Below are 10,762 nucleotides of genomic sequence, written 5' to 3'. Positions count from 1 at the left end.
GTCCCCCCATCAGTTTCTCTCTCTCTCTCTCTCTCTCTCTCTCTCTCTCTCTCTCTTTTAAGGACCACACGGTCCTTTTCGAATGAATGGAGCTGCAGACTGACACGCAACGTGTCGAGTAACGTATCATGGTTGGCCCTCTGAAACGTGCCCCACCTCGCTTCTTCTTACACGAGATCCATGATTCCCTCCTGTCTGGCTACGCGTCCATTTTCAATTCATTCAAACAGTGGGCCCCACGAGGATTTATCCACTTTATTATTGCAGGGTAACTCAGGATGTCTATTCGCTGTCGCGGGAAAACCTTAACTGCGAACAGCGTTGGCCCGTCGATATTGACCGGCTCAGTCCTCGGCATTTGCACCAATAACCGGCATGTCCTGCAAGTTCCCGCCGCTCGGCCCTAAGATTTTTTTTTTTTTTTTTTTTGGCTCTCCCTTGTACTTTCCATGTTTTGTGGAATGAAGTGACGTTGGCGCGGCGCAAATCCATGCGCAGCTCCGACGAGGCCTTAGGGGCATTTGTACAAACAAGTGGTGGTACGCCGGGCTAGCTTGGATAGCTTTCTTTGGTTATCTTTTGCAACCATGCGGGAGCAGGACATAAAATTGGAGTGGTCAAGGAGGATTTTTGTTTTATTTATTTATTTATTTGCTTAGAAAAAGGAAAGAAGGAGGTGAGGAGAATATCACCCGCATGGCAACTCTCACTGGCTCCGTTTTCGCTGGAAAATATTCAATACGAGTATAACATTTTTTACTCATACCCTTCCCATCTGTGGGGAAGCCCCACCAGCGTGGCAGCCTCTTCCATGTATGAGTACGTCACACCAGCACCACCTAAGTATCGGCGGATCAAATGGCGACTCCATCGGGCAAATTAGATGGAGGGCATCCGGCCTCTGCATTTAATCAATGCCCGCGTGTTTCGAATCTGAGCCACTCCGGTGAAATCTTAGCCCCGTTCTAATCGTGTTACCACCACGGTGATTTTTTTTGCTTTATTTTAGAGTTAAGCTAAGATTCAAGGAAGATATGGCTTCATAGCAATCACACGTTTGGAAGATTTTATTTGGTTGTCAAAAAGAGCAGTGATGCGGACTATTGGGATGGACCAAAAATTTTAGATTATTCGTCTCAGATTTTATTGGATCTCCGTACAACAATAATGGAAAAGGTGGGTCCTCTATTCTCAGACCTTTTTTTTTTTTTTTTTTGCAAAAAGTATAACAAAACAAACACCAACCATACAACGGAGAGATATCAACCCATACTTTACAAACCATTTTGAGTTCTGCTGAACAGTAAATAGATAAAATGAAATGGACCATGATCGTTTTGAGAACCCTCCGATGGCTTGGCATGTCCATTAGCTCCTACATACAAGCTCCAAAAGTGAATGAATCAGAATTGATTCTTTGAGCAAGACAGGAAGAAGTATGCACGACCATGATAGAATATAACTGTTTGCAACCGTGAACTCAAATCTGAGCTTTATTTTGCTATGTAATCAGCAGTTCAATTAGCCTCACAATATGCACGAGAAACCCACAAGGTTTGAGATGCATGTATTTTTCCAAACCATCAAATCCTGTATCAAAGGATGTAATATCCGATCAGGCACATAAGATTTATAAAACCATTGTACTGCCGTTAGCGAATCTCCCTCCATCCAGAGTTGGTGTGCATCCATCTCAAATATAGCCACTTTAATTTCCACCCAAGCAGCTACTATTCTGTTTTCTGATTTTATTGAGTGCATTCATATACGTAATGTATAAATTACTTGCTTTAGCAAAAAAAAAAAAAAAACAGCTGCCATTTCACCAAAGGGTACTGAAGAGGGTGGCAGTAATTTGCTGCCGGCTCTCAACAGTTTCTCCTGATGATTACGAATAACATAAAAAGTAGCTGCTTTAGAAGAAGACACCGAAGTATCAAAATTCAATTTGATAACTACCATGGGAAGGGAAAGCCAACTTACAAGCTTGAGTGACCCATTTGGTCCTCGAGATGAATTAATAGCTCCCCAGTGGTTCCCTGATTGAAGTAAGTGTCAGTGTTGAGCATATTGTTGCAACATATACGTACATAGCTTTTCCATCCAGTTGAGCAGGAGTTATAGAGTTTTGTTGAAATATCTATTCATTGCAGGTCTTCCAGTGGAGCCATGCTTTACATGCCATAAGCTTCTCCAATTCTGGCAAAGTAGAACAAGCTACTGCAAAGGTGCAATGCACCATCACATTATGGCAATCCTCTACCTCAGTGATACACAAGTCACAAAACTGGTGCTACAAAAGAAGAATATTTCGCCTCCATCAAAATGTTTTGACCCTCATTGGCACATCCAACTTCCATACCCATCTAAAAGAAATATTTTCCTATGATACAACTACCTGCTCAAGGATTGGATATATATCCTTCTTCTTTTTTTTTTCCTTAGGCAAAAGGAGGGGGGAGGGGAATTAACCCCACCTGCGTAGCAGCCCCCACTAGGCCCCCTTTCACTAGAGAATGTTCGATGCAGGTAGAAAGTTTCTCATACCCTACCCACTAGTATGGGCGAACCTGCGTGTAAGTACGTCATCCCAGCACCACCTCAGTACCAGAGGATCAGTAGCGCTTCCAACAGGCAAACCAGGCAGGGGGCATTCGGTCTCCACATTTAATCGACGCCTGCGCATTTCAAACCAGTGTCACTCCGTTGGAAACAAAGCCTCGTTCCAACTGTGCTACCACCTTGGTGGTTATATCCTTTAAAGTAACATGATTTTCGCAACTATTGCCCCAGCATATTTGATCATACTAGAGACCCTGCCCAATGGCAATGGTACTAATCTGGTTCATCATGTAAGCTAAAAACAAAGAGGCCAATATGTCCCTACCCACATCCTATTAGGCGTAATGAGATCCTGAACCAAAAATCCAGCATGATCAATATCCATGTTGGTAAAAGTAGGCCAAACAACTAATGGAACTGGGGCCACCCAAGGGTCATGAAGCAAGCTAATAGACGAGCCAAAGCCTACAGACCATAAGAATTGAAATTGTATCTTGGGGTCCACAAGCGAAAATCTTGGCCCAAATTGTAGAGCTCAAACAATCTGGCCCCTAGAAATTGAGGCTTCAGAACCAACTAAACAGCAAGCTTGCATGAAAGAGCTTCTTTCCTGAGATACAAAGAACATAGACCCAATCCACCACTTTGTTTTGATGAACAACCATTTTTCCAAGAAATAAGATGGTGACCCTTCCGCTCCAAAGGATGGCCCTACAAGAAGGTCTAGAATTCTTTTTCTATTTTTGCAAGAATAGAAAGGGGCACATGCACAGAAGACATACAATAAATAGATATTGACAAGAGTATCGACTAAAGTAAAGTTGCTCTACCAGCAAGAGAGAGGACCTTCCATTTCCAACTTTCAATTTTTACTGTCATAAATAGATTGAAAAGAAAGTTTACTAGAAAAAATATTTAATTTGGTTTATTGGTCCGCAATGTAAATGATTTAACTAAAATAATGTTTTAAGGAACATGAAACATTTCCTTTCTTGGAAATAGTGATTCTTAATTAAAAAACTAGGGTGCATCTTGCACAAAATCTACCATCAAAATTTATGAATGATCAAGATCTCAATTTAATAAACATTAAGCCAATAATGATGCCCCAAAGCTCTTTTCAATTGAGTAAACTAAATTAACATGGCATAACCCAACTCCACCTTGCTAACCCAACCCGACTTGAACTAGCCCAACTCAACTTGTATATAGCTTAAAATAGAGAATTTCCAATCCAAGTCCAGATTGGATTAGATTAAGATTAAGAAATTTAAAGATTGGACTAGGTTAGGGTTTTCCTTTAATTCGACCTAACCCCCTCAAGTTGCAAGCCCGGCGAAAGTAGTTGTCCCATCCTAAGAAAAGTCTTAAATACACTGGTGGTTCATAACAGCAACGTGTCTGGATGGCTCTCTATCATCATTTTAAGTCAAATAAACATTAAAAAGAATGCTAACAACTTACATTGTATGCATTGACATGATGAAAAAGGAGAATCAAATTCATGTGAGCATTCTAGTAGTACTTGTATCCTCTTAAAACAAAAGAAAACAACAATTGAATAGCTCAAAAGTGTTTAGCGCAAAAACGAGTTAGGTCAACCAAGGACTCAAATTACTCGGTCCCGACCCAATTAGACTTGACCTCCTTCGTGTTTAAGGACCAGTGAGTTAGGTTGGATTCAAAAATTTTGGATCCAATCTAAAAGCTAGGTCGACTCTAGGTATTCTATTTCACAATGCGACGTGATTTGTACCAATCTGCAGAACATCCCGGTCTAATATGAGTCAATGGGCTCAACTTGACCTTAACTTGACCTAACTCAATCCCGACTTGGATGCAAATATGTTGGGTTGGGTCTGGATTATACTTGGCCTTGACCCAACCCATGACCAGCTGGATCTAAAATATTTTCATGGACCTAACATTAACCCATTAGCTAATGAGTTGAGTGCAGGTCTAAAATCAAGACCCAAATGTGAAACCCGGTGAAGTCAATTTCAAGCATGCCCCGATCTGACTAGACCTATTTGAAGTCCAAAAAGTATTATGGAAACTTATGTTGCCTAATATGCCTAGCGCCCAATGGATTATTCTTTCTTGGAATTAATAGGCCATTACCAGATCAAGTCCTATATCGTTAGCGGTCATAACCAATTGGGATTAGATTTCATATTGTAATGAGGAACTGAGCAAGAGACCCTACACACGTACACAAATGCAAACATACAAAAGAAAAATGTTTAAACAAAAAATAATTAATTAAAAATAAAAAAGAAATATATAAATTGAAAATATATATTTTTTTATATAAAAAATATAAATTGAGAAAACTGCAAAATAGAATATCAGATGCATTAGCCAGCTGTGGTCCCAGTAATCTTGGGTCTTGATAGGGGCAAAGAGAGAACTAACCTAACCTTTAGTATTATTTTATACAAAATAGCTGACCCAAGACTCGAATGTACACGATTTGCTTGTCATATTAAGCCTTCTACTATTCCACCAAACAATGGCTCCTATAAAATTAGTAAATTAGAATATATATAATGATATGGGATCTCATCCAAAAAGGCTAAGTGTTATTTAGATTCATCGGTTTGATACAAGTATCTAAGATTTACCCTGTGAACAATTAATATGAGACTAAATATATATCTGTATGGGTCCTCTCATATTTTCTTTGTTTAAGTTATGGCATCACTTCTAAGCTGAGGGGTTAAATTCAATCACAAACATTATGATAGTCTATGGTCAATGACAAAAGAACTCATACTACAATCTTTCTTAATCCACAAGAGCCACAGCCAGGATCCGCTCTGATACCATTTATAACAATTCAAGACCTCATCCAAAAAGGCTAACTCAAATGTGTTATTTAGATTTTTTTCGTCCATATAAGAACCCAAGATCTACCTAGTGCCCAATCAATATAGGATTATACACACAATAATACGGGTCCTCGTGTATGAAATATGGACTTGCTAAGAGTTCACCCATTCTAGAATTACTCTCACCTAACACGCGTAGCTGCAAAATTTTAATGGACGATGTATACTAAGGAACACTGTAACATAGGCCTTTTAAAGCTAACCATGGGCCAGTTGTAGCATTAATTGTTACTAGATTTGATTCAATCTGGACTTTTAGCTCGATAACAATCCTTAGCTTAAACAGGAGAGTATGTGGAGACCCATGTGAGCATGTCTTTAGTCACATATAGATTTTATACGAGGAAGATCTTGAGTATTTATCTAGAACCAAACAAAGTATTCTAACTAGCCTTTTGGGTGAGGTTCTGGTTCATTATAAAATGTACCAGAGCAAATCGAGCCCATGACTCATGTGTGACTAGGGGATACTGCAGGACAAGTCTTTTGGGATTTGACCACGAGCTAATCATGATGTTTGTGATTGGACTGGTTAGATTTAGACCCTTCAATTGCAAGAATGTGAGGGTTTAAATGGGTTTAGTATGTGAGCGCTCATACAAGCAAGTGGTTAGCCTTTAATTAGATGGGTGCTGAGTAAATCTTGGATCTTATAAAAGGACCAAAGAACCAAAATAACATTTTTCAATTAGCCTTTTTTGGATGAGATCCTGATAGGAATGGTAACAGCATAGACGCAACCCAGAGTGTATGTAGACTAGAAAATATGCAGCATGAGCCCCATGAACTAATTGTAATGATTTCGATTATATTTGGACCTTTAGCTTGGTGAGAATGTTTGGGCTGAAATCAGAGAAGCATGTAAGGACCTATGAGGGTGTATTTAGTCCCACATTTGTTGCATGTTAGGTTTTGGGTCATTATAAATAATATATATCATAACCGACTTAGCCTATAGCCCATGTATGTAGGGGACACTGCAACATGAGCTTTTTTAGGATTGTCCATAGGCTAATCATGGTGTTGTGATTGGCTTAAATAGGATCTGGATCCTTAGGCTAGTGGGGATGCTAGAATTTAAATGGAAGAACCATATGAGAACTTGTGCAAGCATGTATATAGTCCCATATTGATTGTACGTCGGGTAGATCTTAAATACTTGTATAGAGCTCAAGGAATTGATATAACACCTTCTAACTAGTTTTTTTTAGGAAGGTTCTAAGTTGTTACAAATGATATCCAAGTGAACCCAGCCTATATCCTATGTAGAAGTATGATCTCTTGTGGCACTAAACATAGTTTACTTATGGTGTTTGTGATTGGTTTTATTTGGACTTCCTTATTCCTATGATGATGCTAAGACTTAAACAAGAAAAGTATTTGAGGACCTATGCAGAAATATGTTTAGTCCCACAATGGTTGTGCACATAAGAGATCTTGCGTATTTATAAAGAGCCAAGGAATCAAACAATATATTTCAGCTGGTCTTTCTAGTGAGATCCTAAATTATTACAAATTGTATCAGAGCAAACTATGCATGTCATTCATGTGGATTAGACGAAACTATACCATGAGCCCTTTTGAGGTTGAACATAGGTCAATCGTGATACTTGCGATTGAATTTAATTGGATTTGGACCCTTAACCTAGAAAAAATACCGGAGCTTAAGCAGAGGGAGGGGGGCGGGAGGGGAGGGGAGGTGCGAGGACCCATGCAAGCATATGTTTTATCCCCTATTGGTTGTGCTTTAGGTAGAGCCCGAGTACTTAAAGAAACCTAGATAATATGTTCTTTTGAGCCTTTTTGACTGAGGTCCTAAGTCGTTACAATATATATGAAGAATAAAAGTAGATAAATATTAAATAAATAAAAAATAGGATAAACATTAAAAATTATGAATATAAATAGGATTTATAGGATCCAAAAGATAAAATATAATGGCAAAACAAAAATATGAACAAAGTACCAAAAGTAAAGAAACAAAAATGTAAGACAATATTAAATCAATTAAAATTTCAAACGAAACCCTTATCTTAAAAAGACAATGAAAAAAACAAAATGCTAAAATCAAAAGTACAACCAAAGTATGATAAGTAAAATGAAATAAATATAGGATATTATTAAATAAAATTATTTGAAAAATAAAATCAAAAACAAATAAAGTTAAAAATAAACTAAGAAAATGATAATATGAAGAACATACAAAAAACATATAAATTAAGAATACATGAAGAAAATTTAAACATAAAATACAGCAAACAAAAAAAAAGTAATAAGATAAAAGTTATCGAATATGTAAAGCATAGCAAACAAACAATTAAACAATAAAATTGGACATAAAACATGGATGTATATCTCTTACAAAATCCAACATTGGAATGGTAGAGGGGAGGAGAGATGGCAGCTTGAGAGGAGGTAAAATAATGAATAATATTGGACATGGGCAAGATCTGGTTGGATTTTCCTACAGTTTGTGTTGTATGCCAAGCTTGGGCTTGAAAATTTTTTTCAAAGCTCCTGCTTGAACCTGATCTAACCACAGCTTGAAGCATAGATGGTCTTGACCTAGCCGAGCCCAATTGAACCTCTAGGCTTGACCCAACCCAAATCCAAGACACTTATATAGTTTAAAAAGTTGCCACAAGTATATATTCTACCGGCACCTTCCACTGTCCATGTTATGTTAGTGCAAAAATGGGAGTGACAGAGAGAGAGAGAGGAAGAGCAATCTAGAAAGAGGGAGAGGAGATCTAAGAGAGATGGGTCGAGGGAATAAGAAAGAGTGGGGAAGGAGAGAGAGATTGAAGAGAGAGAGGAGAGAGATTGAGAGAGGGAGGGAGAGAGAGGGGAAGGGGGTGCTGGGATAAAGAGAGAAAGAACGGAGAGATCAAGAAAGAGGGGGGCGCCGGAAGGGAAGGAGAGGAGAAGAGAGGAGAGAGAGCTCAAGAGAAAGAAAAAGAGCAATATGGGGGAGGGAGGAAGGAAGAGAGAAAGGTGGAGAGAAAGGAGGGGACGGCGGGTAGGATTGCTTAAGGGCCTGGTCGGATTCCAAGTAGAGTTTCAGGCGAGACTTGTTCCGAGCTTAATCTCATTTTCGGCTCTACAACTTAAGCCCTAACTCTCTTGGGGTTAGCCTAAAACCTGATTTGAAGCCATCCCATCCCAACGAGTCTCAAGTCAACCGAGGCCATTTCTAGCCCTTGTTTGGATTATGAGATACAATTAAAAAGGGTTTAGATTAGGGTTTGTGAGTGAGGATACAGGGATAAGGTGGGAGTTCATAAAGAATATTAGTTATTAGAGAGATTAAATTGGATAAGAAAGTGAGAAGATTAGTTAGGGAAAACAAAGATCAAATAGGAGAGATAGAATTGATTTTAACATAAATCGGAGATACAATAAGAGAGATTGGTTGGAAAGAAAAGAGTTTGGATGGGAGAAATAGGAATGGATTTAATTTTATTTTCAACACAAGTGAGTGAGACGAGAGATGATACATGAGAAGTTTTTAGGTGGAATTGTCTTTCTATTATTATTCTTTTATAATAGAAACATATAATATTTTTTAAAAAATAAGAATAGTTTGAACAATAAATTTGAAAAAAACAAAATCTATTCACCATATATTTCTGATTTTAAACATAGGAGTAGATGTTGGAGAGTATGCATATCTTGCGCTCATCCTCATGCATGATGTTGAGTAGCCCATCTGTCACCATGTATTTACATTTAAAAGGTGAACAGGTATGTCGTAGTCCTCATGTAGTGTGGTCTTGATCTCTAAAGGCTTGCTCCCTCACCTCTACGACTGGTTTCTTTAGTCTCAAGATGCTATCAACCTCTCCTATGTTGTACATATGTATATACCTTTTCCAGCATTAGTCTAACAAAAATGATAGGCCCATGCAATATAAGCCTAGAAGCATTGTATAAGTTGCTACGTGTACTAGACTTAGTTGTTGGTGCATCTATACCATCTAGTTGGATTAGCCCAATAGCATATTAAGTATATTCCTATGCATGGACCTAAGTTAGAACCACTGTCAAATTGGTGTTTGCAATGGAATGTTCTTAGCTCGAGACAACCCCCACCATGCTTAATTTGGTTTAAAATTCAACTTCATAAAACAATAAATTGATTTCTATGGAATTGGTTTGAAACACAATTCTCTGTTCAAGCCTTTAATAAACCGGGCTTAGGATTACTAAATGCATAGCATCTATACCAAGGATGATCTGTTCCAAGAGAGTAATTGATATAAATTAGTCATAATATGTGATTTTGAGCTATATGAATGTATTGCATCCCCTAGTCCTTCTCATTTTAGGATTGTTTGTAAGAGCTCCAAAACTTTGAGATTTATAGGATTTAAATGGATCTTTTTCTAGGTATACATTATCACAATTTACACTTCTTAGCACTCAAAAAACCGTGCCATGCTTGGCGACAAAATTACACTTTGGAGTTCTGCTCCTATGAGTACAAAAATATCATGCATACTGCTTGAACTATCATGCCCACAGAGTTGAACTCCAACATTATCTCAAATCTCTAACCTCTTGAGTATTGCTAGGTCGATCCACTTATTACCTTACATTCGATGAGAAGTCCCAAGGTCAGACGCCTACTAGAAATTGATGTTTATCAACATCACCACCCTACAGGATGCCCATATCCACATCAAGATAGAATTCATTAACAACCTTGACATAAAGCCTCATGTCATATACTTGTATATGAATAGGGGGAATATACTTTTCCTTCCCATCTACCTTTGTTTGCCCAAGGAAGTATTGGTGGACTATAGCTTTTGTGCTTTTATTGGTGTATCCATGTATGGGTCTCAATCCTTTGGAAGATGTGAAAGCTAAGAATTGTCATTGAAGATATTGATTGGCAAAGTTGGTATATATAGGTTCGGCAGTTCTAAACACTGGTTTAGTTTTCTTTGCCTGTCCTCATTAGTAGAACTGGATTAAAGGAGGATATATATGTCTTTGAGTAAACACAATGTCCAATTTTATTAGGCATGGACTCACTTGTGATTGATGATTCTCTCTTAAGGTTTATAACATATTGTTTTTCTTGTGTTTGGTTGCATGACTGATGCGTCCAGATCAGATGAGATTTATCCTGTCAAAATCTGTGAATGCGTGTGTCCATACTGCAGGCCATTTGGCCCTTGGCCTAGGTTGAAATGCCACATCATGGCCATTGCCCATAGGACAAGGCATCAAAATTGGTGGCAGCCTTTGAATTCTGCTCCATGGCCCATGGTTTGCATGATCCAAACCAAGTTCATATCTTA

This window comes from Phoenix dactylifera, chromosome 17 (assembly GCF_009389715.1).
Source record: "Phoenix dactylifera cultivar Barhee BC4 chromosome 17, palm_55x_up_171113_PBpolish2nd_filt_p, whole genome shotgun sequence".
NCBI lineage: Eukaryota > Viridiplantae > Streptophyta > Magnoliopsida > Arecales > Arecaceae > Phoenix > Phoenix dactylifera.
Note: the sequence above shows the minus strand (reverse complement) of the source record.